This window comes from Falco punctatus, assembly GCF_963210335.1.
Source record: "Falco punctatus genome assembly, chromosome: 4".
In the NCBI taxonomy this organism is placed as follows: Eukaryota; Metazoa; Chordata; class Aves; order Falconiformes; family Falconidae; genus Falco; species Falco punctatus.
Window position 1 is genome coordinate 114940708 of NC_137583.1, and position 27872 is coordinate 114968579.

The following is a 27872-nucleotide window of genomic DNA, read 5'->3' on the forward strand; positions in this document are numbered from 1 at the left end:
AACTCTTAGGGTTAAGTTTAGGGTTAAGCCTTAAGGTTACATCTTCAAGTTAAATATTAAGGTTAAGTCTTAGGGTTATTTCTTAAGTTTAAGTCTGAGGGTTATATCTGAGCGTTAATTATTAAGTTGAAGTCTTAGAGTTCATTCTCAGGGTTAAGTCTTCAAGTTACTTCTTAAGGTTGAGACTTAGGGTTAAGTTTTAAGGTTAAGTCCGAATGTTACATCTTAAAGTTAAGTCTTAGGGTTAAATCTCAGTGTTAAGTCTCAAGGTTAGGTCTCAGGGTAGAAGTCGTAAGGTTGTGTCTTAATGTTCAGTCTTATTGTTAAGTCTTAAAAGTTATATTTTAGGGTTCAGTCTTAGGGTTAAGTCTAAAGTTTAATTCATAAGTTTAAGTCTTAGACTTAAGTCTTGGGGTTAAGTCTTAGGGTTAAGTCTTAAATCTTAGGTTTAAGTCTCAGTGTTGAGTCTTAGGGATAAGTCTTTGAATTAAGTCTTCAAGTTTTGTCTTAAGGTTTAACCTTAAGTTTACGTCATAGGGTTAAGTCTTAGGGTTAAGTATTGAGTGTAAATCTTAAGGTTACGCTTTAAGGTTAAGTCTTAATGGTACATCTTAAAGTTAAGTCTTAGCATTAAGACTTAGGGTTAAATCCCAGGGTTAAATTTCAAGGTAAAGTCTCAAGGTTAAGTCTCAGGGTTACGTGGTAAGGTTGTGTCTTAGGATTCAGTCTTAGGGTTAAGTTTTGAAGTTAAACTTGAGGTTAAGTCTTAGGGTTAAGTCTCAGGCTTATGTCTTAGGGATAAGTCTTAAGTTTAAACCTTAAGCTTAAGTCTTAGGGTTAAGCCTTAAGGTTAAGTGTCAGGGTTAATTCCTAAAGGTTAAGTCTTAAGTTTACATCTCATAGATTGAGCCTTAGGGTTAATTAAGTCTTAAGTTTACATCTCATAGATTGAGTCTTAGGGTTAAGTCTTCATCTTAAGTCTTAGGGTTAAGTCTTAGAGTACAATCTTGAGGATAAGTCTTATGGTTAAGTCTCAGGGTTAAGTCTTAATGTTAAGTCTTAAGGTTGAGCCTTAAGGTTAAGTCTTAGGGTTAAGCCTTAGAGTTATGCCTTGGGGATAAGTCTTAGGGCTAAGTCTCAGGATTAAGTATCAAGGTTAAAGCTCAAGGATAAGTCTCAGGGCTACGTTTTAGGGTTAAGTCTTCAGGTTAAATCTTAGGTTTAGGTCTCAGTTTTCAGTTTTAGGGATAAGTCTTATGGATAAATTTCACGACTAAGTCTCAGGGTTGAGTCTTAAGGTTAAAACTTAACCTGAAGTCTTAGGGTTAAGTCTTATGGTTAAATCTTAATGTTAAATCGTAATTTTAAGTCTTAGCGTTCAGTCTAAAGTTTAAATCACAAGTTGAAGTCTTAGGGTTAACTCTTTAGAGTTACGTCTTGGGGATAAGTCTTAGGGTTAAGTCTTAACGTTTCAGTCCTAAGGTTAACTCTTAGGGTTAAATCTGTAAGGTCAACACTTAAGGTGAACTCTTAGGGTTAAGTTTAGGGTTAAGCCTTAAGGTTACATCTTCAAGTTAAATATTAAGGTTAAGTCTTAGGGTTATTTCTTAAGTTTAAGTCTGAGGGTTATATCTGAGCGTTAATTATTAAGTTGAAGTCTTAGAGTTCATTCTCAGGGTTAAGTCTTCAAGTTACTTCTTAAGGTTGAGGCTTAGGGTTAAGTTTTAAGGTTAAGTCCGAATGTTACATCTTAAAGTTAAGTCTTAGGGTTAAATCTCAGTGTTAAGTCTCAAGGTTAGGTCTCAGGGTAGAAGTCGTAAGGTTGTGTCTTAATGTTCAGTCTTATTGTTAAGTCTTAAAAGTTATATTTTAGGGTTCAGTCTTAGGGTTAAGTCTAAAGTTTAATTCATAAGTTTAAGTCTTAGACTTAAGTCTTGGGGTTAAGTCTTAGGGTTAAGTCTTAAATCTTAGGTTTAAGTCTCAGTGTTGAGTCTTAGGGATAAGTCTTTGAATTAAGTCTTCAAGTTTTGTCTTAAGGTTTAACCTTAAGTTTACGTCATAGGGTTAAGTCTTAGGGTTAAGTATTGAGTGTAAATCTTAAGGTTACGCTTTAAGGTTAAGTCTTAATGGTACATCTTAAAGTTAAGTCTTAGCATTAAGACTTAGGGTTAAATCCCAGGGTTAAATTTCAAGGTAAAGTCTCAAGGTTAAGTCTCAGGGTTACGTGGTAAGGTTGTGTCTTAGGATTCAGTCTTAGGGTTAAGTTTTGAAGTTAAACTTGAGGTTAAGTCTTAGGGTTAAGTCTCAGGCTTATGTCTTAGGGATAAGTCTTAAGTTTAAACCTTAAGCTTAAGTCTTAGGGTTAAGCCTTAAGGTTAAGTGTCAGGGTTAATTCCTAAAGGTTAAGTCTTAAGTTTACATCTCATAGATTGAGCCTTAGGGTTAATTAAGTCTTAAGTTTACATCTCATAGATTGAGTCTTAGGGTTAAGTCTTCATCTTAAGTCTTAGGGTTAAGTCTTAGAGTACAATCTTGAGGATAAGTCTTATGGTTAAGTCTCAGGGTTAAGTCTTAATGTTAAGTCTTAAGGTTGAGCCTTAAGGTTAAGTCTTAGGGTTAAGCCTTAGAGTTATGCCTTGGGGATAAGTCTTAGGGCTAAGTCTCAGGATTAAGTATCAAGGTTAAAGCTCAAGGATAAGTCTCAGGGCTACGTTTTAGGGTTAAGTCTTCAGGTTAAATCTTAGGTTTAGGTCTCAGTTTTCAGTTTTAGGGATAAGTCTTATGGATAAATTTCACGACTAAGTCTCAGGGTTGAGTCTTAAGGTTAAAACTTAACCTGAAGTCTTAGGGTTAAGTCTTATGGTTAAATCTTAATGTTAAATCGTAATTTTAAGTCTTAGCGTTCAGTCTAAAGTTTAAATCACAAGTTGAAGTCTTAGGGTTAACTCTTTAGAGTTACGTCTTGGGGATAAGTCTTAGGGTTAAGTCTTAACGTTTCAGTCCTAAGGTTAACTCTTAGGGTTAAATCTGTAAGGTCAACACTTAAGGTGAACTCTTAGGGTTAAGTTTAGGGTTAAGCCTTAAGGTTACATCTTCAAGTTAAATATTAAGGTTAAGTCTTAGGGTTATTTCTTAAGTTTAAGTCTGAGGGTTATATCTGAGCGTTAATTATTAAGTTGAAGTCTTAGAGTTCATTCTCAGGGTTAAGTCTTCAAGTTACTTCTTAAGGTTGAGGCTTAGGGTTAAGTTTTAAGGTTAAGTCCGAATGTTACATCTTAAAGTTAAGTCTTAGGGTTAAATCTCAGTGTTAAGTCTCAAGGTTAGGTCTCAGGGTAGAAGTCGTAAGGTTGTGTCTTAATGTTCAGTCTTATTGTTAAGTCTTAAAAGTTATATTTTAGGGTTCAGTCTTAGGGTTAAATTTTAAGGTTAAGTCTTCAGGTTAAGTCTTAAGGTGAAGTCTTATGGCTTGAGTCTTAGGGTTAAGTCTAAAGTTTAATTCATAAGTTTAAGTCTTAGACTTAAGTCTTGGGGCTAAGTCTTAGGGTTAAGTCTTAAATCTTAGGTTTAAGTCTCAGTGTTGAGTCTTAGGGATAAGTCTTTGAATTAAGTCTTCAAGTTTTGTCTTAAGGTTTAACCTTAAGTTTACGTCATAGGGTTAAGTCTTAGGGTTAAGTATTGAGTGTAAATCTTAAGGTTACGCTTTAAGGTTAAGTCTTAATGGTACATCTTAAAGTTAAGTCTTAGCATTAAGACTTAGGGTTAAATCCCAGGGTAAAATTTCAAGGTAAAGTCTCAAGGTTAAGTCTCAGGGTTACGTGGTAAGGTTGTGTCTTAGGATTCAGTCTTAGGGTTAAGTTTTGAAGTTAAACTTGAGATTAAGTCTTAGGGTTAAGTCTCAGGATTATGTCTTAGGGATAAGTCTTAAGTTTAAACCTTAAGCTTAAGTCTTAGGGTTAAGCCTTAAGGTTAAGTGTCAGGGTTAATTCCTAAAGGTTAAGTCTTAAGTTTACATCTCATAGATTGAGCCTTAGGGTTAATTAAGTCTTAAGTTTACATCTCATAGATTGAGTCTTAGGGTTAAGTCTTCATCTTAAGTCTTAGGGTTAAGTCTTAGAGTACAATCTTGAGGATAAGTCTTATGGTTAAGTCTCAGGGTTAAGTCTTAAGGTTGAGCCTTAAGGTTAAGTCTTAGGGTTAAGCCTTAGAGTTATGCCTTGGGGATAAGTCTTAGGGCTAAGTCTCAGGATTAAGTATCAAGGTTAAAGCTCAAGGATAAGTCTCAGGGCTACGTTTTAGGGTTAAGTCTTCAGGTTAAATCTTAGGTTTAGGTCTCAGTTTTCAGTTTTAGGGATAAGTCTTATGGATAAATTTCACGACTAAGTCTCAGGGTTGAGTCTTAAGGTTAAAACTTAACCTGAAGTCTTAGGGTTAAGTCTTATGGTTAAATCTTAATGTTAAATCGTAATTTTAAGTCTTAGCGTTCAGTCTAAAGTTTAAATCACAAGTTGAAGTCTTAGGGTTAACTCTTTAGAGTTACGTCTTGGGGATAAGTCTTAGGGTTAAGTCTTAACGTTTCAGTCCTAAGGTTAACTCTTAGGGTTAAATCTGTAAGGTCAACACTTAAGGTTAACTCTTAGGGTTAAGTTTAGGGTTAAGCCTTAAGGTTACATCTTCAAGTTAAATATTAAGGTTAAGTCTTAGGGTTATTTCTTAAGTTTAAGTCTGAGGGTTATATCTGAGCGTTAATTATTAAGTTGAAGTCTTAGAGTTCATTCTCAGGGTTAAGTCTTCAAGTTACTTCTTAAGGTTGAGACTTAGGGTTAAGTTTTAAGGTTAAGTCCGAATGTTACATCTTAAAGTTAAGTCTTAGGGTTAAATCTCAGTGTTAAGTCTCAAGGTTAGGTCTCAGGGTAGAAGTCGTAAGGTTGTGTCTTAATGTTCAGTCTTATTGTTAAGTCTTAAAAGTTATATTTTAGGGTTCAGTCTTAGGGTTAAGTCTAAAGTTTAATTCATAAGTTTAAGTCTTAGACTTAAGTCTTGGGGTTAAGTCTTAGGGTTAAGTCTTAAATCTTAGGTTTAAGTCTCAGTGTTGAGTCTTAGGGATAAGTCTTTGAATTAAGTCTTCAAGTTTTGTCTTAAGGTTTAACCTTAAGTTTACGTCATAGGGTTAAGTCTTAGGGTTAAGTATTGAGTGTAAATCTTAAGGTTACGCTTTAAGGTTAAGTCTTAATGGTACATCTTAAAGTTAAGTCTTAGCATTAAGACTTAGGGTTAAATCCCAGGGTTAAATTTCAAGGTAAAGTCTCAAGGTTAAGTCTCAGGGTTACGTGGTAAGGTTGTGTCTTAGGATTCAGTCTTAGGGTTAAGTTTTGAAGTTAAACTTGAGGTTAAGTCTTAGGGTTAAGTCTCAGGCTTATGTCTTAGGGATAAGTCTTAAGTTTAAACCTTAAGCTTAAGTCTTAGGGTTAAGCCTTAAGGTTAAGTGTCAGGGTTAATTCCTAAAGGTTAAGTCTTAAGTTTACATCTCATAGATTGAGCCTTAGGGTTAATTAAGTCTTAAGTTTACATCTCATAGATTGAGTCTTAGGGTTAAGTCTTCATCTTAAGTCTTAGGGTTAAGTCTTAGAGTACAATCTTGAGGATAAGTCTTATGGTTAAGTCTCAGGGTTAAGTCTTAAGGTTGAGCCTTAAGGTTAAGTCTTAGGGTTAAGCCTTAGAGTTATGCCTTGGGGATAAGTCTTAGGGCTAAGTCTCAGGATTAAGTATCAAGGTTAAAGCTCAAGGATAAGTCTCAGGGCTACGTTTTAGGGTTAAGTCTTCAGGTTAAATCTTAGGTTTAGGTCTCAGTTTTCAGTTTTAGGGATAAGTCTTATGGATAAATTTCACGACTAAGTCTCAGGGTTGAGTCTTAAGGTTAAAACTTAACCTGAAGTCTTAGGGTTAAGTCTTATGGTTAAATCTTAATGTTAAATCGTAATTTTAAGTCTTAGCGTTCAGTCTAAAGTTTAAATCACAAGTTGAAGTCTTAGGGTTAACTCTTTAGAGTTACGTCTTGGGGATAAGTCTTAGGGTTAAGTCTTAACGTTTCAGTCCTAAGGTTAACTCTTAGGGTTAAATCTGTAAGGTCAACACTTAAGGTGAACTCTTAGGGTTAAGTTTAGGGTTAAGCCTTAAGGTTACATCTTCAAGTTAAATATTAAGGTTAAGTCTTAGGGTTATTTCTTAAGTTTAAGTCTGAGGGTTATATCTGAGCGTTAATTATTAAGTTGAAGTCTTAGAGTTCATTCTCAGGGTTAAGTCTTCAAGTTACTTCTTAAGGTTGAGACTTAGGGTTAAGTTTTAAGGTTAAGTCCGAATGTTACATCTTAAAGTTAAGTCTTAGGGTTAAATCTCAGTGTTAAGTCTCAAGGTTAGGTCTCAGGGTAGAAGTCGTAAGGTTGTGTCTTAATGTTCAGTCTTATTGTTAAGTCTTAAAAGTTATATTTTAGGGTTCAGTCTTAGGGTTAAGTCTAAAGTTTAATTCATAAGTTTAAGTCTTAGACTTAAGTCTTGGGGTTAAGTCTTAGGGTTAAGTCTTAAATCTTAGGTTTAAGTCTCAGTGTTGAGTCTTAGGGATAAGTCTTTGAATTAAGTCTTCAAGTTTTGTCTTAAGGTTTAACCTTAAGTTTACGTCATAGGGTTAAGTCTTAGGGTTAAGTATTGAGTGTAAATCTTAAGGTTACGCTTTAAGGTTAAGTCTTAATGGTACATCTTAAAGTTAAGTCTTAGCATTAAGACTTAGGGTTAAATCCCAGGGTTAAATTTCAAGGTAAAGTCTCAAGGTTAAGTCTCAGGGTTACGTGGTAAGGTTGTGTCTTAGGATTCAGTCTTAGGGTTAAGTTTTGAAGTTAAACTTGAGGTTAAGTCTTAGGGTTAAGTCTCAGGCTTATGTCTTAGGGATAAGTCTTAAGTTTAAACCTTAAGCTTAAGTCTTAGGGTTAAGCCTTAAGGTTAAGTGTCAGGGTTAATTCCTAAAGGTTAAGTCTTAAGTTTACATCTCATAGATTGAGCCTTAGGGTTAATTAAGTCTTAAGTTTACATCTCATAGATTGAGTCTTAGGGTTAAGTCTTCATCTTAAGTCTTAGGGTTAAGTCTTAGAGTACAATCTTGAGGATAAGTCTTATGGTTAAGTCTCAGGGTTAAGTCTTAATGTTAAGTCTTAAGGTTGAGCCTTAAGGTTAAGTCTTAGGGTTAAGCCTTAGAGTTATGCCTTGGGGATAAGTCTTAGGGCTAAGTCTCAGGATTAAGTATCAAGGTTAAAGCTCAAGGATAAGTCTCAGGGCTACGTTTTAGGGTTAAGTCTTCAGGTTAAATCTTAGGTTTAGGTCTCAGTTTTCAGTTTTAGGGATAAGTCTTATGGATAAATTTCACGACTAAGTCTCAGGGTTGAGTCTTAAGGTTAAAACTTAACCTGAAGTCTTAGGGTTAAGTCTTATGGTTAAATCTTAATGTTAAATCGTAATTTTAAGTCTTAGCGTTCAGTCTAAAGTTTAAATCACAAGTTGAAGTCTTAGGGTTAACTCTTTAGAGTTACGTCTTGGGGATAAGTCTTAGGGTTAAGTCTTAACGTTTCAGTCCTAAGGTTAACTCTTAGGGTTAAATCTGTAAGGTCAACACTTAAGGTGAACTCTTAGGGTTAAGTTTAGGGTTAAGCCTTAAGGTTACATCTTCAAGTTAAATATTAAGGTTAAGTCTTAGGGTTATTTCTTAAGTTTAAGTCTGAGGGTTATATCTGAGCGTTAATTATTAAGTTGAAGTCTTAGAGTTCATTCTCAGGGTTAAGTCTTCAAGTTACTTCTTAAGGTTGAGGCTTAGGGTTAAGTTTTAAGGTTAAGTCCGAATGTTACATCTTAAAGTTAAGTCTTAGGGTTAAATCTCAGTGTTAAGTCTCAAGGTTAGGTCTCAGGGTAGAAGTCGTAAGGTTGTGTCTTAATGTTCAGTCTTATTGTTAAGTCTTAAAAGTTATATTTTAGGGTTCAGTCTTAGGGTTAAATTTTAAGGTTAAGTCTTCGGGTTAAGTCTTAAGGTGAAGTCTTATGGCTTGAGTCTTAGGGTTAAGTCTAAAGTTTAATTCATAAGTTTAAGTCTTAGACTTAAGTCTTGGGGCTAAGTCTTAGGGTTAAGTCTTAAATCTTAGGTTTAAGTCTCAGTGTTGAGTCTTAGGGATAAGTCTTTGAATTAAGTCTTCAAGTTTTGTCTTAAGGTTTAACCTTAAGTTTACGTCATAGGGTTAAGTCTTAGGGTTAAGTATTGAGTGTAAATCTTAAGGTTACGCTTTAAGGTTAAGTCTTAATGGTACATCTTAAAGTTAAGTCTTAGCATTAAGACTTAGGGTTAAATCCCAGGGTTAAATTTCAAGGTAAAGTCTCAAGGTTAAGTCTCAGGGTTACGTGGTAAGGTTGTGTCTTAGGATTCAGTCTTAGGGTTAAGTTTTGAAGTTAAACTTGAGGTTAAGTCTTAGGGTTAAGTCTCAGGCTTATGTCTTAGGGATAAGTCTTAAGTTTAAACCTTAAGCTTAAGTCTTAGGGTTAAGCCTTAAGGTTAAGTGTCAGGGTTAATTCCTAAAGGTTAAGTCTTAAGTTTACATCTCATAGATTGAGCCTTAGGGTTAATTAAGTCTTAAGTTTACATCTCATAGATTGAGTCTTAGGGTTAAGTCTTCATCTTAAGTCTTAGGGTTAAGTCTTAGAGTACAATCTTGAGGATAAGTCTTATGGTTAAGTCTCAGGGTTAAGTCTTAATGTTAAGTCTTAAGGTTGAGCCTTAAGGTTAAGTCTTAGGGTTAAGCCTTAGCGTTATGCCTTGGGGCTAAGTCTTAGGGCTAAGTCTCAGGATTAAGTATCAAGGTTAAAGCTCAAGGATAAGTCTCAGGGCTACGTTTTAGGGTTAAGTCTTCAGGTTAAATCTTAGGTTTAGGTCTCAGTTTTCAGTTTTAGGGATAAGTCTTATGGATAAATTTCACGACTAAGTCTCAGGGTTGAGTCTTAAGGTTAAAACTTAACCTGAAGTCTTAGGGTTAAGTCTTATGGTTAAATCTTAATGTTAAAACGTAATTTTAAGTCTTAGCGTTCAGTCTAAAGTTTAAATCACAAGTTGAAGTCTTAGGGTTAACTCTTTAGAGTTACGTCTTGGGGATAAGTCTTAACGTTTCAGTCCTAAGGTTAACTCTTAGGGTTAAATCTGTAAGGTCAACACTTAAGGTGAACTCTTAGGGTTAAGTTTAGGGTTAAGCCTTAAGGTTACATCTTCAAGTTAAATATTAAGGTTAAGTCTTAGGGTTATTTCTTAAGTTTAAGTCTGAGGGTTATATCTGAGCGTTAATTATTAAGTTGAAGTCTTAGAGTTCATTCTCAGGGTTAAGTCTTCAAGTTACTTCTTAAGGTTGAGGCTTAGGGTTAAGTTTTAAGGTTAAGTCCGAATGTTACATCTTAAAGTTAAGTCTTAGGGTTAAATCTCAGTGTTAAGTCTCAAGGTTAGGTCTCAGGGTAGAAGTCGTAAGGTTGTGTCTTAATGTTCAGTCTTATTGTTAAGTCTTAAAAGTTATATTTTAGGGTTCAGTCTTAGGGTTAAATTTTAAGGTTAAGTCTTCGGGTTAAGTCTTAAGGTGAAGTCTTATGGCTTGAGTCTTAGGGTTAAGTCTAAAGTTTAATTCATAAGTTTAAGTCTTAGACTTAAGTCTTGGGGCTAAGTCTTAGGGTTAAGTCTTAAATCTTAGGTTTAAGTCTCAGTGTTGAGTCTTAGGGATAAGTCTTTGAATTAAGTCTTCAAGTTTTGTCTTAAGGTTTAACCTTAAGTTTACGTCATAGGGTTAAGTCTTAGGGTTAAGTATTGAGTGTAAATCTTAAGGTTACGCTTTAAGGTTAAGTCTTAATGGTACATCTTAAAGTTAAGTCTTAGCATTAAGACTTAGGGTTAAATCCCAGGGTAAAATTTCAAGGTAAAGTCTCAAGGTTAAGTCTCAGGGTTACGTGGTAAGGTTGTGTCTTAGGATTCAGTCTTAGGGTTAAGTTTTGAAGTTAAACTTGAGGTTAAGTCTTAGGGTTAAGTCTCAGGCTTATGTCTTAGGGATAAGTCTTAAGTTTAAACCTTAAGCTTAAGTCTTAGGGTTAAGCCTTAAGGTTAAGTGTCAGGGTTAATTCCTAAAGGTTAAGTCTTAAGTTTACATCTCATAGATTGAGCCTTAGGGTTAATTAAGTCTTAAGTTTACATCTCATAGATTGAGTCTTAGGGTTAAGTCTTCATCTTAAGTCTTAGGGTTAAGTCTTAGAGTACAATCTTGAGGATAAGTCTTATGGTTAAGTCTTAATGTTAAGTCTTAAGGTTGAGCCTTAAGGTTAAGTCTTAGGGTTAAGCCTTAGAGTTATGTCTTGGGGATAAGTCTTAGGGCTAAGTCTCAGGATTAAGTATCAAGGTTAAAGCTCAAGGATAAGTCTCAGGGCTACGTTTTAGGGTTAAGTCTTCAGGTTAAATCTTAGGTTTAGGTCTCAGTTTTCAGTTTTAGGGATAAGTCTTATGGATAAATTTCACGACTAAGTCTCAGGGTTGAGTCTTAAGGTTAAAACTTAACCTGAAGTCTTAGGGTTAAGTCTTATGGTTAAATCTTAATGTTAAATCGTAATTTTAAGTCTTAGCGTTCAGTCTAAAGTTTAAATCACAAGTTGAAGTCTTAGGGTTAACTCTTTAGAGTTACGTCTTGGGGATAAGTCTTAGGGTTAAGTCTTAACGTTTCAGTCCTAAGGTTAACTCTTAGGGTTAAATCTGTAAGGTCAACACTTAAGGTTAACTCTTAGGGTTAAGTTTAGGGTTAAGCCTTAAGGTTACATCTTCAAGTTAAATATTAAGGTTAAGTCTTAGGGTTATTTCTTAAGTTTAAGTCTGAGGGTTATATCTGAGCGTTAATTATTAAGTTGAAGTCTTAGAGTTCATTCTCAGGGTTAAGTCTTCAAGTTACTTCTTAAGGTTGAGGCTTAGGGTTAAGTTTTAAGGTTAAGTCCGAATGTTACATCTTAAAGTTAAGTCTTAGGGTTAAATCTCAGTGTTAAGTCTCAAGGTTAGGTCTCAGGGTAGAAGTCGTAAGGTTGTGTCTTAATGTTCAGTCTTATTGTTAAGTCTTAAAAGTTATATTTTAGGGTTCAGTCTTAGGGTTAAATTTTAAGGTTAAGTCTTCGGGTTAAGTCTTAAGGTGAAGTCTTATGGCTTGAGTCTTAGGGTTAAGTCTAAAGTTTAATTCATAAGTTTAAGTCTTAGACTTAAGTCTTGGGGCTAAGTCTTAGGGTTAAGTCTTAAATCTTAGGTTTACGTCTCAGTGTTGAGTCTTAGGGATAAGTCTTTGAATTAAGTCTTCAAGTTTTGTCTTAAGGTTTAACCTTAAGTTTACGTCATAGGGTTAAGTCTTAGGGTTAAGTATTGAGTGTAAATCTTAAGGTTACGCTTTAAGGTTAAGTCTTAATGGTACATCTTAAAGTTAAGTCTTAGCATTAAGACTTAGGGTTAAATCCCAGGGTTAAATTTCAAGGTAAAGTCTCAAGGTTAAGTCTCAGGGTTACGTGGTAAGGTTGTGTCTTAGGATTCAGTCTTAGGGTTAAGTTTTGAAGTTAAACTTGAGGTTAAGTCTTAGGGTTAAGTCTCAGGCTTATGTCTTAGGGATAAGTCTTAAGTTTAAACCTTAAGCTTAAGTCTTAGGGTTAAGCCTTAAGGTTAAGTGTCAGGGTTAATTCCTAAAGGTTAAGTCTTAAGTTTACATCTCATAGATTGAGCCTTAGGGTTAATTAAGTCTTAAGTTTACATCTCATAGATTGAGTCTTAGGGTTAAGTCTTCATCTTACGTCTTAGGGTTAAGTCTTAGAGTACAATCTTGAGGATAAGTCTTATGGTTAAGTCTCAGGGTTAAGTCTTAATGTTAAGTCTTAAGGTTGAGCCTTAAGGTTAAGTCTTAGGGTTAAGCCTTAGAGTTATGCCTTGGGGATAAGTCTTAGGGCTAAGTCTCAGGATTAAGTATCAAGGTTAAAGCTCAAGGATAAGTCTCAGGGCTACGTTTTAGGGTTAAGTCTTCAGGTTAAATCTTAGGTTTAGGTCTCAGTTTTCAGTTTTAGGGATAAGTCTTATGGATAAATTTCACGACTAAGTCTCAGGGTTGAGTCTTAAGGTTAAAACTTAACCTGAAGTCTTAGGGTTAAGTCTTATGGTTAAATCTTAATGTTAAATCGTAATTTTAAGTCTTAGCGTTCAGTCTAAAGTTTAAATCACAAGTTGAAGTCTTAGGGTTAACTCTTTAGAGTTACGTCTTGGGGATAAGTCTTAGGGTTAAGTCTTAACGTTTCAGTCCTAAGGTTAACTCTTAGGGTTAAATCTGTAAGGTCAACACTTAAGGTGAACTCTTAGGGTTAAGTTTAGGGTTAAGCCTTAAGGTTACATCTTCAAGTTAAATATTAAGGTTAAGTCTTAGGGTTATTTCTTAAGTTTAAGTCTGAGGGTTATATCTGAGCGTTAATTATTAAGTTGAAGTCTTAGAGTTCATTCTCAGGGTTAAGTCTTCAAGTTACTTCTTAAGGTTGAGGCTTAGGGTTAAGTTTTAAGGTTAAGTCCGAATGTTACATCTTAAAGTTAAGTCTTAGGGTTAAATCTCAGTGTTAAGTCTCAAGGTTAGGTCTCAGGGTAGAAGTCGTAAGGTTGTGTCTTAATGTTCAGTCTTATTGTTAAGTCTTAAAAGTTATATTTTAGGGTTCAGTCTTAGGGTTAAATTTTAAGGTTAAGTCTTCGGGTTAAGTCTTAAGGTGAAGTCTTATGGCTTGAGTCTTAGGGTTAAGTCTAAAGTTTAATTCATAAGTTTAAGTCTTAGACTTAAGTCTTGGGGCTAAGTCTTAGGGTTAAGTCTTAAATCTTAGGTTTAAGTCTCAGTGTTGAGTCTTAGGGATAAGTCTTTGAATTAAGTCTTCAAGTTTTGTCTTAAGGTTTAACCTTAAGTTTACGTCATAGGGTTAAGTATTGAGTGTAAATCTTAAGGTTACGCTTTAAGGTTAATCTTAATGGTACATCTTAAAGTTAAGTCTTAGCATTAAGACTTAGGGTTAAATCCCAGGGTAAAATTTCAAGGTAAAGTCTCAAGGTTAAGTCTCAGGGTTACGTGGTAAGGTTGTGTCTTAGGATTCAGTCTTAGGGTTAAGTTTTGAAGTTAAACTTGAGGTTAAGTCTTAGGGTTAAGTCTCAGGATTATGTCTTAGGGATAAGTCTTAAGTTTAAACCTTAAGCTTAAGTCTTAGGGTTAAGCCTTAAGGTTAAGTGTCAGGGTTAATTCCTAAAGGTTAAGTCTTAAGTTTACATCTCATAGATTGAGCCTTAGGGTTAATTAAGTCTTAAGTTTACATCTCATAGATTGAGTCTTAGGGTTAAGTCTTCATCTTAAGTCTTAGGGTTAAGTCTTAGAGTACAATCTTGAGGATAAGTCTTATGGTTAAGTCTCAGGGTTAAGTCTTAATGTTAAGTCTTAAGGTTGAGCCTTAAGGTTAAGTCTTAGGGTTAAGCCTTAGAGTTATGCCTTGGGGATAAGTCTTAGGGCTAAGTCTCAGGATTAAGTATCAAGGTTAAAGCTCAAGGATAAGTCTCAGGGCTACGTTTTAGGGTTAAGTCTTCAGGTTAAATCTTAGGTTTAGGTCTCAGTTTTCAGTTTTAGGGATAAGTCTTATGGATAAATTTCACGACTAAGTCTCAGGGTTGAGTCTTAAGGTTAAAACTTAACCTGAAGTCTTAGGGTTAAGTCTTATGGTTAAATCTTAATGTTAAAACGTAATTTTAAGTCTTAGCGTTCAGTCTAAAGTTTAAATCACAAGTTGAAGTCTTAGGGTTAACTCTTTAGAGTTACGTCTTGGGGATAAGTCTTAGGGTTAAGTCTTAACGTTTCAGTCCTAAGGTTAACTCTTAGGGTTAAATCTGTAAGGTCAACACTTAAGGTGAACTCTTAGGGTTAAGTTTAGGGTTAAGCCTTAAGGTTACATCTTCAAGTTAAATATTAAGGTTAAGTCTTAGGGTTATTTCTTAAGTTTAAGTCTGAGGGTTATATCTGAGCGTTAATTATTAAGTTGAAGTCTTAGAGTTCATTCTCAGGGTTAAGTCTTCAAGTTACTTCTTAAGGTTGAGACTTAGGGTTAAGTTTTAAGGTTAAGTCCGAATGTTACATCTTAAAGTTAAGTCTTAGGGTTAAATCTCAGTGTTAAGTCTCAAGGTTAGGTCTCAGGGTAGAAGTCGTAAGGTTGTGTCTTAATGTTCAGTCTTATTGTTAAGTCTTAAAAGTTATATTTTAGGGTTCAGTCTTAGGGTTAAGTCTAAAGTTTAATTCATAAGTTTAAGTCTTAGACTTAAGTCTTGGGGTTAAGTCTTAGGGTTAAGTCTTAAATCTTAGGTTTAAGTCTCAGTGTTGAGTCTTAGGGATAAGTCTTTGAATTAAGTCTTCAAGTTTTGTCTTAAGGTTTAACCTTAAGTTTACGTCATAGGGTTAAGTCTTAGGGTTAAGTATTGAGTGTAAATCTTAAGGTTACGCTTTAAGGTTAAGTCTTAATGGTACATCTTAAAGTTAAGTCTTAGCATTAAGACTTAGGGTTAAATCCCAGGGTTAAATTTCAAGGTAAAGTCTCAAGGTTAAGTCTCAGGGTTACGTGGTAAGGTTGTGTCTTAGGATTCAGTCTTAGGGTTAAGTTTTGAAGTTAAACTTGAGGTTAAGTCTTAGGGTTAAGTCTCAGGCTTATGTCTTAGGGATAAGTCTTAAGTTTAAACCTTAAGCTTAAGTCTTAGGGTTAAGCCTTAAGGTTAAGTGTCAGGGTTAATTCCTAAAGGTTAAGTCTTAAGTTTACATCTCATAGATTGAGCCTTAGGGTTAATTAAGTCTTAAGTTTACATCTCATAGATTGAGTCTTAGGGTTAAGTCTTCATCTTAAGTCTTAGGGTTAAGTCTTAGAGTACAATCTTGAGGATAAGTCTTATGGTTAAGTCTCAGGGTTAAGTCTTAATGTTAAGTCTTAAGGTTGAGCCTTAAGGTTAAGTCTCTGGGTTAAGCCTTAGAGTTATGCCTTGGGGATAAGTCTTAGGGCTAAGTCTCAGGATTAAGTATCAAGGTTAAAGCTCAAGGATAAGTCTCAGGGCTACGTTTTAGGGTTAAGTCTTCAGGTTAAATCTTAGGTTTAGGTCTCAGTTTTCAGTTTTAGGGATAAGTCTTATGGATAAATTTCACGACTAAGTCTCAGGGTTGAGTCTTAAGGTTAAAACTTAACCTGAAGTCTTAGGGTTAAGTCTTATGGTTAAATCTTAATGTTAAATCGTAATTTTAAGTCTTAGCGTTCAGTCTAAAGTTTAAATCACAAGTTGAAGTCTTAGGGTTAACTCTTTAGAGTTACGTCTTGGGGATAAGTCTTAGGGTTAAGTCTTAACGTTTCAGTCCTAAGGTTAACTCTTAGGGTTAAATCTGTAAGGTCAACACTTAAGGTGAACTCTTAGGGTTAAGTTTAGGGTTAAGCCTTAAGGTTACATCTTCAAGTTAAATATTAAGGTTAAGTCTTAGGGTTATTTCTTAAGTTTAAGTCTGAGGGTTATATCTGAGCGTTAATTATTAAGTTGAAGTCTTAGAGTTCATTCTCAGGGTTAAGTCTTCAAGTTACTTCTTAAGGTTGAGGCTTAGGGTTAAGTTTTAAGGTTAAGTCCGAATGTTACATCTTAAAGTTAAGTCTTAGGGTTAAATCTCAGTGTTAAGTCTCAAGGTTAGGTCTCAGGGTAGAAGTCGTAAGGTTGTGTCTTAATGTTCAGTCTTATTGTTAAGTCTTAAAAGTTATATTTTAGGGTTCAGTCTTAGGGTTAAATTTTAAGGTTAAGTCTTCGGGTTAAGTCTTAAGGTGAAGTCTTATGGCTTGAGTCTTAGGGTTAAGTCTAAAGTTTAATTCATAAGTTTAAGTCTTAGACTTAAGTCTTGGGGCTAAGTCTTAGGGTTAAGTCTTAAATCTTAGGTTTACGTCTCAGTGTTGAGTCTTAGGGATAAGTCTTTGAATTAAGTCTTCAAGTTTTGTCTTAAGGTTTAACCTTAAGTTTACGTCATAGGGTTAAGTCTTAGGGTTAAGTATTGAGTGTAAATCTTAAGGTTACGCTTTAAGGTTAAGTCTTAATGGTACATCTTAAAGTTAAGTCTTAGCATTAAGACTTAGGGTTAAATCCCAGGGTAAAATTTCAAGGTAAAGTCTCAAGGTTAAGTCTCAGGGTTACGTGGTAAGGTTGTGTCTTAGGATTCAGTCTTAGGGTTAAGTTTTGAAGTTAAACTTGAGGTTAAGTCTTAGGGTTAAGTCTCAGGATTATGTCTTAGGGATAAGTCTTAAGTTTAAACCTTAAGCTTAAGTCTTAGGGTTAAGCCTTAAGGTTAAGTGTCAGGGTTAATTCCTAAAGGTTAAGTCTTAAGTTTACATCTCATAGATTGAGCCTTAGGGTTAATTAAGTCTTAAGTTTACATCTCATAGATTGAGTCTTAGGGTTAAGTCTTCATCTTAAGTCTTAGGGTTAAGTCTTAGAGTACAATCTTGAGGATAAGTCTTATGGTTAAGTCTCAGGGTTAAGTCTTAATGTTAAGTCTTAAGGTTGAGCCTTAAGGTTAAGTCTTAGGGTTAAGCCTTAGAGTTATGCCTTGGGGATAAGTCTTAGGGCTAAGTCTCAGGATTAAGTATCAAGGTTAAAGCTCAAGGATAAGTCTCAGGGCTACGTTTTAGGGTTAAGTCTTCAGGTTAAATCTTAGGTTTAGGTCTCAGTTTTCAGTTTTAGGGATAAGTCTTATGGATAAATTTCACGACTAAGTCTCAGGGTTGAGTCTTAAGGTTAAAACTTAACCTGAAGTCTTAGGGTTAAGTCTTATGGTTAAATCTTAATGTTAAATCGTAATTTTAAGTCTTAGCGTTCAGTCTAAAGTTTAAATCACAAGTTGAAGTCTTAGGGTTAACTCTTTAGAGTTACGTCTTGGGGATAAGTCTTAGGGTTAAGTCTTAACGTTTCAGTCCTAAGGTTAACTCTTAGGGTTAAATCTGTAAGGTCAACACTTAAGGTGAACTCTTAGGGTTAAGTTTAGGGTTAAGCCTTAAGGTTACATCTTCAAGTTAAATATTAAGGTTAAGTCTTAGGGTTATTTCTTAAGTTTAAGTCTGAGGGTTATATCTGAGCGTTAATTATTAAGTTGAAGTCTTAGAGTTCATTCTCAGGGTTAAGTCTTCAAGTTACTTCTTAAGGTTGAGGCTTAGGGTTAAGTTTTAAGGTTAAGTCCGAATGTTACATCTTAAAGTTAAGTCTTAGGGTTAAATCTCAGTGTTAAGTCTCAAGGTTAGGTCTCAGGGTAGAAGTCGTAAGGTTGTGTCTTAATGTTCAGTCTTATTGTTAAGTCTTAAAAGTTATATTTTAGGGTTCAGTCTTAGGGTTAAATTTTAAGGTTAAGTCTTCGGGTTAAGTCTTAAGGTGAAGTCTTATGGCTTGAGTCTTAGGGTTAAGTCTAAAGTTTAATTCATAAGTTTAAGTCTTAGACTTAAGTCTTGGGGCTAAGTCTTAGGGTTAAGTCTTAAATCTTAGGTTTACGTCTCAGTGTTGAGTCTTAGGGATAAGTCTTTGAATTAAGTCTTCAAGTTTTGTCTTAAGGTTTAACCTTAAGTTTACGTCATAGGGTTAAGTCTTAGGGTTAAGTATTGAGTGTAAATCTTAAGGTTACGCTTTAAGGTTAAGTCTTAATGGTACATCTTAAAGTTAAGTCTTAGCATTAAGACTTAGGGTTAAATCCCAGGGTAAAATTTCAAGGTAAAGTCTCAAGGTTAAGTCTCAGGGTTACGTGGTAAGGTTGTGTCTTAGGATTCAGTCTTAGGGTTAAGTTTTGAAGTTAAACTTGAGGTTAAGTCTTAGGGTTAAGTCTCAGGATTATGTCTTAGGGATAAGTCTTAAGTTTAAACCTTAAGCTTAAGTCTTAGGGTTAAGCCTTAAGGTTAAGTGTCAGGGTTAATTCCTAAAGGTTAAGTCTTAAGTTTACATCTCATAGATTGAGCCTTAGGGTTAATTAAGTCTTAAGTTTACATCTCATAGATTGAGTCTTAGGGTTAAGTCTTCATCTTAAGTCTTAGGGTTAAGTCTTAGAGTACAATCTTGAGGATAAGTCTTATGGTTAAGTCTCAGGGTTAAGTCTTAATGTTAAGTCTTAAGGTTGAGCCTTAAGGTTAAGTCTTAGGGTTAAGCCTTAGAGTTATGCCTTGGGGATAAGTCTTAGGGCTAAGTCTCAGGATTAAGTATCAAGGTTAAAGCTCAAGGATAAGTCTCAGGGCTACGTTTTAGGGTTAAGTCTTCAGGTTAAATCTTAGGTTTAGGTCTCAGTTTTCAGTTTTAGGGATAAGTCTTATGGATAAATTTCACGACTAAGTCTCAGGGTTGAGTCTTAAGGTTAAAACTTAACCTGAAGTCTTAGGGTTAAGTCTTATGGTTAAATCTTAATGTTAAATCGTAATTTTAAGTCTTAGCGTTCAGTCTAAAGTTTAAATCACAAGTTGAAGTCTTAGGGTTAACTCTTTAGAGTTACGTCTTGGGGATAAGTCTTAGGGTTAAGTCTTAACGTTTCAGTCCTAAGGTTAACTCTTAGGGTTAAATCTGTAAGGTCAACACTTAAGGTGAACTCTTAGGGTTAAGTTTAGGGTTAAGCCTTAAGGTTACATCTTCAAGTTAAATATTAAGGTTAAGTCTTAGGGTTATTTCTTAAGTTTAAGTCTGAGGGTTATATCTGAGCGTTAATTATTAAGTTGAAGTCTTAGAGTTCATTCTCAGGGTTAAGTCTTCAAGTTACTTCTTAAGGTTGAGGCTTAGGGTTAAGTTTTAAGGTTAAGTCCGAATGTTACATCTTAAAGTTAAGTCTTAGGGTTAAATCTCAGTGTTAAGTCTCAAGGTTAGGTCTCAGGGTAGAAGTCGTAAGGTTGTGTCTTAATGTTCAGTCTTATTGTTAAGTCTTAAAAGTTATATTTTAGGGTTCAGTCTTAGGGTTAAATTTTAAGGTTAAGTCTTCGGGTTAAGTCTTAAGGTGAAGTCTTATGGCTTGAGTCTTAGGGTTAAGTCTAAAGTTTAATTCATAAGTTTAAGTCTTAGACTTAAGTCTTGGGGCTAAGTCTTAGGGTTAAGTCTTAAATCTTAGGTTTACGTCTCAGTGTTGAGTCTTAGGGATAAGTCTTTGAATTAAGTCTTCAAGTTTTGTCTTAAGGTTTAACCTTAAGTTTACGTCATAGGGTTAAGTCTTAGGGTTAAGTATTGAGTGTAAATCTTAAGGTTACGCTTTAAGGTTAAGTCTTAATGGTACATCTTAAAGTTAAGTCTTAGCATTAAGACTTAGGGTTAAATCCCAGGGTAAAATTTCAAGGTAAAGTCTCAAGGTTAAGTCTCAGGGTTACGTGGTAAGGTTGTGTCTTAGGATTCAGTCTTAGGGTTAAGTTTTGAAGTTAAACTTGAGGTTAAGTCTTAGGGTTAAGTCTCAGGATTATGTCTTAGGGATAAGTCTTAAGTTTAAACCTTAAGCTTAAGTCTTAGGGTTAAGCCTTAAGGTTAAGTGTCAGGGTTAATTCCTAAAGGTTAAGTCTTAAGTTTACATCTCATAGATTGAGCCTTAGGGTTAATTAAGTCTTAAGTTTACATCTCATAGATTGAGTCTTAGGGTTAAGTCTTCATCTTAAGTCTTAGGGTTAAGTCTTAGAGTACAATCTTGAGGATAAGTCTTATGGTTAAGTCTCAGGGTTAAGTCTTAATGTTAAGTCTTAAGGTTGAGCCTTAAGGTTAAGTCTTAGGGTTAAGCCTTAGAGTTATGCCTTGGGGATAAGTCTTAGGGCTAAGTCTCAGGATTAAGTATCAAGGTTAAAGCTCAAGGATAAGTCTCAGGGCTACGTTTTAGGGTTAAGTCTTCAGGTTAAATCTTAGGTTTAGGTCTCAGTTTTCAGTTTTAGGGATAAGTCTTATGGATAAATTTCACGACTAAGTCTCAGGGTTGAGTCTTAAGGTTAAAACTTAACCTGAAGTCTTAGGGTTAAGTCTTATGGTTAAATCTTAATGTTAAAACGTAATTTTAAGTCTTAGCGTTCAGTCTAAAGTTTAAATCACAAGTTGAAGTCTTAGGGTTAACTCTTTAGAGTTACGTCTTGGGGATAAGTCTTAGGGTTAAGTCTTAACGTTTCAGTCCTAAGGTTAACTCTTAGGGTTAAATCTGTAAGGTCAACACTTAAGGTGAACTCTTAGGGTTAAGTTTAGGGTTAAGCCTTAAGGTTACATCTTCAAGTTAAATATTAAGGTTAAGTCTTAGGGTTATTTCTTAAGTTTAAGTCTGAGGGTTATATCTGAGCGTTAATTATTAAGTTGAAGTCTTAGAGTTCATTCTCAGGGTTAAGTCTTCAAGTTACTTCTTAAGGTTGAGACTTAGGGTTAAGTTTTAAGGTTAAGTCCGAATGTTACATCTTAAAGTTAAGTCTTAGGGTTAAATCTCAGTGTTAAGTCTCAAGGTTAGGTCTCAGGGTAGAAGTCGTAAGGTTGTGTCTTAATGTTCAGTCTTATTGTTAAGTCTTAAAAGTTATATTTTAGGGTTCAGTCTTAGGGTTAAGTCTAAAGTTTAATTCATAAGTTTAAGTCTTAGACTTAAGTCTTGGGGTTAAGTCTTAGGGTTAAGTCTTAAATCTTAGGTTTAAGTCTCAGTGTTGAGTCTTAGGGATAAGTCTTTGAATTAAGTCTTCAAGTTTTGTCTTAAGGTTTAACCTTAAGTTTACGTCATAGGGTTAAGTCTTAGGGTTAAGTATTGAGTGTAAATCTTAAGGTTACGCTTTAAGGTTAAGTCTTAATGGTACATCTTAAAGTTAAGTCTTAGCATTAAGACTTAGGGTTAAATCCCAGGGTTAAATTTCAAGGTAAAGTCTCAAGGTTAAGTCTCAGGGTTACGTGGTAAGGTTGTGTCTTAGGATTCAGTCTTAGGGTTAAGTTTTGAAGTTAAACTTGAGGTTAAGTCTTAGGGTTAAGTCTCAGGCTTATGTCTTAGGGATAAGTCTTAAGTTTAAACCTTAAGCTTAAGTCTTAGGGTTAAGCCTTAAGGTTAAGTGTCAGGGTTAATTCCTAAAGGTTAAGTCTTAAGTTTACATCTCATAGATTGAGCCTTAGGGTTAATTAAGTCTTAAGTTTACATCTCATAGATTGAGTCTTAGGGTTAAGTCTTCATCTTAAGTCTTAGGGTTAAGTCTTAGAGTACAATCTTGAGGATAAGTCTTATGGTTAAGTCTCAGGGTTAAGTCTTAATGTTAAGTCTTAAGGTTGAGCCTTAAGGTTAAGTCTTAGGGTTAAGCCTTAGAGTTATGCCTTGGGGCTAAGTCTTAGGGCTAAGTCTCAGGATTAAGTATCAAGGTTAAAGCTCAAGGATAAGTCTCAGGGCTACGTTTTAGGGTTAAGTCTTCAGGTTAAATCTTAGGTTTAGGTCTCAGTTTTCAGTTTTAGGGATAAGTCTTATGGATAAATTTCACGACTAAGTCTCAGGGTTGAGTCTTAAGGTTAAAACTTAACCTGAAGTCTTAGGGTTAAGTCTTATGGTTAAATCTTAATGTTAAATCGTAATTTTAAGTCTTAGCGTTCAGTCTAAAGTTTAAATCACAAGTTGAAGTCTTAGGGTTAACTCTTTAGAGTTACGTCTTGGGGATAAGTCTTAGGGTTAAGTCTTAACGTTTCAGTCCTAAGGTTAACTCTTAGGGTTAAATCTGTAAGGTCAACACTTAAGGTGAACTCTTAGGGTTAAGTTTAGGGTTAAGCCTTAAGGTTACATCTTCAAGTTAAATATTAAGGTTAAGTCTTAGGGTTATTTCTTAAGTTTAAGTCTGAGGGTTATATCTGAGCGTTAATTATTAAGTTGAAGTCTTAGAGTTCATTCTCAGGGTTAAGTCTTCAAGTTACTTCTTAAGGTTGAGGCTTAGGGTTAAGTTTTAAGGTTAAGTCCGAATGTTACATCTTAAAGTTAAGTCTTAGGGTTAAATCTCAGTGTTAAGTCTCAAGGTTAGGTCTCAGGGTAGAAGTCGTAAGGTTGTGTCTTAATGTTCAGTCTTATTGTTAAGTCTTAAAAGTTATATTTTAGGGTTCAGTCTTAGGGTTAAATTTTAAGGTTAAGTCTTCGGGTTAAGTCTTAAGGTGAAGTCTTATGGCTTGAGTCTTAGGGTTAAGTCTAAAGTTTAATTCATAAGTTTAAGTCTTAGACTTAAGTCTTGGGGCTAAGTCTTAGGGTTAAGTCTTAAATCTTAGGTTTAAGTCTCAGTGTTGAGTCTTAGGGATAAGTCTTTGAATTAAGTCTTCAAGTTTTGTCTTAAGGTTTAACCTTAAGTTTACGTCATAGGGTTAAGTCTTAGGGTTAAGTATTGAGTGTAAATCTTAAGGTTACGCTTTAAGGTTAAGTCTTAATGGTACATCTTAAAGTTAAGTCTTAGCATTAAGACTTAGGGTTAAATCCCAGGGTAAAATTTCAAGGTAAAGTCTCAAGGTTAAGTCTCAGGGTTACGTGGTAAGGTTGTGTCTTAGGATTCAGTCTTAGGGTTAAGTTTTGAAGTTAAACTTGAGGTTAAGTCTTAGGGTTAAGTCTCAGGATTATGTCTTAGGGATAAGTCTTAAGTTTAAACCTTAAGCTTAAGTCTTAGGGTTAAGCCTTAAGGTTAAGTGTCAGGGTTAATTCCTAAAGGTTAAGTCTTAAGTTTACATCTCATAGATTGAGCCTTAGGGTTAATTAAGTCTTAAGTTTACATCTCATAGATTGAGTCTTAGGGTTAAGTCTTCATCTTAAGTCTTAGGGTTAAGTCTTAGAGTACAATCTTGAGGATAAGTCTTATGGTTAAGTCTCAGGGTTAAGTCTTAATGTTAAGTCTTAAGGTTGAGCCTTAAGGTTAAGTCTTAGGGTTAAGCCTTAGAGTTATGCCTTGGGGATAAGTCTTAGGGCTAAGTCTCAGGATTAAGTATCAAGGTTAAAGCTCAAGGATAAGTCTCAGGGCTACGTTTTAGGGTTAAGTCTTCAGGTTAAATCTTAGGTTTAGGTCTCAGTTTTCAGTTTTAGGGATAAGTCTTATGGATAAATTTCACGACTAAGTCTCAGGGTTGAGTCTTAAGGTTAAAACTTAACCTGAAGTCTTAGGGTTAAGTCTTATGGTTAAATCTTAATGTTAAAACGTAATTTTAAGTCTTAGCGTTCAGTCTAAAGTTTAAATCACAAGTTGAAGTCTTAGGGTTAACTCTTTAGAGTTACGTCTTGGGGATAAGTCTTAGGGTTAAGTCTTAACGTTTCAGTCCTAAGGTTAACTCTTAGGGTTAAATCTGTAAGGTCAACACTTAAGGTGAACTCTTAGGGTTAAGTTTAGGGTTAAGCCTTAAGGTTACATCTTCAAGTTAAATATTAAGGTTAAGTCTTAGGGTTATTTCTTAAGTTTAAGTCTGAGGGTTATATCTGAGCGTTAATTATTAAGTTGAAGTCTTAGAGTTCATTCTCAGGGTTAAGTCTTCAAGTTACTTCTTAAGGTTGAGGCTTAGGGTTAAGTTTTAAGGTTAAGTCCGAATGTTACATCTTAAAGTTAAGTCTTAGGGTTAAATCTCAGTGTTAAGTCTCAAGGTTAGGTCTCAGGGTAGAAGTCGTAAGGTTGTGTCTTAATGTTCAGTCTTATTGTTAAGTCTTAAAAGTTATATTTTAGGGTTCAGTCTTAGGGTTAAATTTTAAGGTTAAGCCTTCGGGTTAAGTCTTAAGGTGAAGTCTTATGGCTTGAGTCTTAGGGTTAAGTCTAAAGTTTAATTCATAAGTTTAAGTCTTAGACTTAAGTCTTGGGGTTAAGTCTTAGGGTTAAGTCTTAAATCTTAGGTTTAAGTCTCAGTGTTGAGTCTTAGGGATAAGTCTTTGAATTAAGTCTTCAAGTTTTGTCTTAAGGTTTAACCTTAAGTTTACGTCATAGGGTTAAGTCTTAGGGTTAAGTATTGAGTGTAAATCTTAAGGTTACGCTTTAAGGTTAAGTCTTAATGGTACATCTTAAAGTTAAGTCTTAGCATTAAGACTTAGGGTTAAATCCCAGGGTTAAATTTCAAGGTAAAGTCTCAAGGTTAAGTCTCAGGGTTACGTGGTAAGGTTGTGTCTTAGGATTCAGTCTTAGGGTTAAGTTTTGAAGTTAAACTTGAGGTTAAGTCTTAGGGTTAAGTCTCAGGCTTATGTCTTAGGGATAAGTCTTAAGTTTAAACCTTAAGCTTAAGTCTTAGGGTTAAGCCTTAAGGTTAAGTGTCAGGGTTAATTCCTAAAGGTTAAGTCTTAAGTTTACATCTCATAGATTGAGCCTTAGGGTTAATTAAGTCTTAAGTTTACATCTCATAGATTGAGTCTTAGGGTTAAGTCTTCATCTTAAGTCTTAGGGTTAAGTCTTAGAGTACAATCTTGAGGATAAGTCTTATGGTTAAGTCTCAGGGTTAAGTCTTAATGTTAAGTCTTAAGGTTGAGCCTTAAGGTTAAGTCTTAGGGTTAAGCCTTAGAGTTATGCCTTGGGGATAAGTCTTAGGGCTAAGTCTCAGGATTAAGTATCAAGGTTAAAGCTCAAGGATAAGTCTCAGGGCTACGTTTTAGGGTTAAGTCTTCAGGTTAAATCTTAGGTTTAGGTCTCAGTTTTCAGTTTTAGGGATAAGTCTTATGGATAAATTTCACGACTAAGTCTCAGGGTTGAGTCTTAAGGTTAAAACTTAACCTGAAGTCTTAGGGTTAAGTCTTATGGTTAAATCTTAATGTTAAATCGTAATTTTAAGTCTTAGCGTTCAGTCTAAAGTTTAAATCACAAGTTGAAGTCTTAGGGTTAACTCTTTAGAGTTACGTCTTGGGGATAAGTCTTAGGGTTAAGTCTTAACGTTTCAGTCCTAAGGTTAACTCTTAGGGTTAAATCTGTAAGGTCAACACTTAAGGTGAACTCTTAGGGTTAAGTTTAGGGTTAAGCCTTAAGGTTACATCTTCAAGTTAAATATTAAGGTTAAGTCTTAGGGTTATTTCTTAAGTTTAAGTCTGAGGGTTATATCTGAGCGTTAATTATTAAGTTGAAGTCTTAGAGTTCATTCTCAGGGTTAAGTCTTCAAGTTACTTCTTAAGGTTGAGGCTTAGGGTTAAGTTTTAAGGTTAAGTCCGAATGTTACATCTTAAAGTTAAGTCTTAGGGTTAAATCTCAGTGTTAAGTCTCAAGGTTAGGTCTCAGGGTAGAAGTCGTAAGGTTGTGTCTTAATGTTCAGTCTTATTGTTAAGTCTTAAAAGTTATATTTTAGGGTTCAGTCTTAGGGTTAAGTCTAAAGTTTAATTCATAAGTTTAAGTCTTAGACTTAAGTCTTGGGGTTAAGTCTTAGGGTTAAGTCTTAAATCTTAGGTTTAAGTCTCAGTGTTGAGTCTTAGGGATAAGTCTTTGAATTAAGTCTTCAAGTTTTGTCTTAAGGTTTAACCTTAAGTTTACGTCATAGGGTTAAGTCTTAGGGTTAAGTATTGAGTGTAAATCTTAAGGTTACGCTTTAAGGTTAAGTCTTAATGGTACATCTTAAAGTTAAGTCTTAGCATTAAGACTTAGGGTTAAATCCCAGGGTTAAATTTCAAGGTAAAGTCTCAAGGTTAAGTCTCAGGGTTACGTGGTAAGGTTGTGTCTTAGGATTCAGTCTTAGGGTTAAGTTTTGAAGTTAAACTTGAGGTTAAGTCTTAGGGTTAAGTCTCAGGCTTATGTCTTAGGGATAAGTCTTAAGTTTAAACCTTAAGCTTAAGTCTTAGGGTTAAGCCTTAAGGTTAAGTGTCAGGGTTAATTCCTAAAGGTTAAGTCTTAAGTTTACATCTCATAGATTGAGCCTTAGGGTTAATTAAGTCTTAAGTTTACATCTCATAGATTGAGTCTTAGGGTTAAGTCTTCATCTTAAGTCTTAGGGTTAAGTCTTAGAGTACAATCTTGAGGATAAGTCTTATGGTTAAGTCTCAGGGTTAAGTCTTAATGTTAAGTCTTAAGGTTGAGCCTTAAGGTTAAGTCTTAGGGTTAAGCCTTAGAGTTATGCCTTGGGGATAAGTCTTAGGGCTAAGTCTCAGGATTAAGTATCAAGGTTAAAGCTCAAGGATAAGTCTCAGGGCTACGTTTTAGGGTTAAGTCTTCAGGTTAAATCTTAGGTTTAGGTCTCAGTTTTCAGTTTTAGGGATAAGTCTTATGGATAAATTTCACGACTAAGTCTCAGGGTTGAGTCTTAAGGTTAAAACTTAACCTGAAGTCTTAGGGTTAAGTCTTATGGTTAAATCTTAATGTTAAAACGTAATTTTAAGTCTTAGCGTTCAGTCTAAAGTTTAAATCACAAGTTGAAGTCTTAGGGTTAACTCTTTAGAGTTACGTCTTGGGGATAAGTCTTAGGGTTAAGTCTTAACGTTTCAGTCCTAAGGTTAACTCTTAGGGTTAAATCTGTAAGGTCAACACTTAAGGTGAACTCTTAGGGTTAAGTTTAGGGTTAAGCCTTAAGGTTACATCTTCAAGTTAAATATTAAGGTTAAGTCTTAGGGTTATTTCTTAAGTTTAAGTCTGAGGGTTATATCTGAGCGTTAATTATTAAGTTGAAGTCTTAGAGTTCATTCTCAGGGTTAAGTCTTCAAGTTACTTCTTAAGGTTGAGGCTTAGGGTTAAGTTTTAAGGTTAAGTCCGAATGTTACATCTTAAAGTTAAGTCTTAGGGTTAAATCTCAGTGTTAAGTCTCAAGGTTAGGTCTCAGGGTAGAAGTCGTAAGGTTGTGTCTTAATGTTCAGTCTTATTGTTAAGTCTTAAAAGTTATATTTTAGGGTTCAGTCTTAGGGTTAAATTTTAAGGTTAAGTCTTCGGGTTAAGTCTTAAGGTGAAGTCTTATGGCTTGAGTCTTAGGGTTAAGTCTAAAGTTTAATTCATAAGTTTAAGTCTTAGACTTAAGTCTTGGGGCTAAGTCTTAGGGTTAAGTCTTAAATCTTAGGTTTACGTCTCAGTGTTGAGTCTTAGGGATAAGTCTTTGAATTAAGTCTTCAAGTTTTGTCTTAAGGTTTAACCTTAAGTTTACGTCATAGGGTTAAGTCTTAGGGTTAAGTATTGAGTGTAAATCTTAAGGTTACGCTTTAAGGTTAAGTCTTAATGGTACATCTTAAAGTTAAGTCTTAGCATTAAGACTTAGGGTTAAATCCCAGGGTTAAATTTCAAGGTAAAGTCTCAAGGTTAAGTCTCAGGGTTACGTGGTAAGGTTGTGTCTTAGGATTCAGTCTTAGGGTTAAGTTTTGAAGTTAAACTTGAGGTTAAGTCTTAGGGTTAAGTCTCAGGATTATGTCTTAGGGATAAGTCTTAAGTTTAAACCTTAAGCTTAAGTCTTAGGGTTAAGCCTTAAGGTTAAGTGTCAGGGTTAATTCCTAAAGGTTAAGTCTTAAGTTTACATCTCATAGATTGAGCCTTAGGGTTAATTAAGTCTTAAGTTTACATCTCATAGATTGAGTCTTAGGGTTAAGTCTTCATCTTAAGTCTTAGGGTTAAGTCTTAGAGTACAATCTTGAGGATAAGTCTTATGGTTAAGTCTCAGGGTTAAGTCTTAATGTTAAGTCTTAAGGTTGAGCCTTAAGGTTAAGTCTTAGGGTTAAGCCTTAGAGTTATGCCTTGGGGATAAGTCTTAGGGCTAAGTCTCAGGATTAAGTATCAAGGTTAAAGCTCAAGGATAAGTCTCAGGGCTACGTTTTAGGGTTAAGTCTTCAGGTTAAATCTTAGGTTTAGGTCTCAGTTTTCAGTTTTAGGGATAAGTCTTATGGATAAATTTCACGACTAAGTCTCAGGGT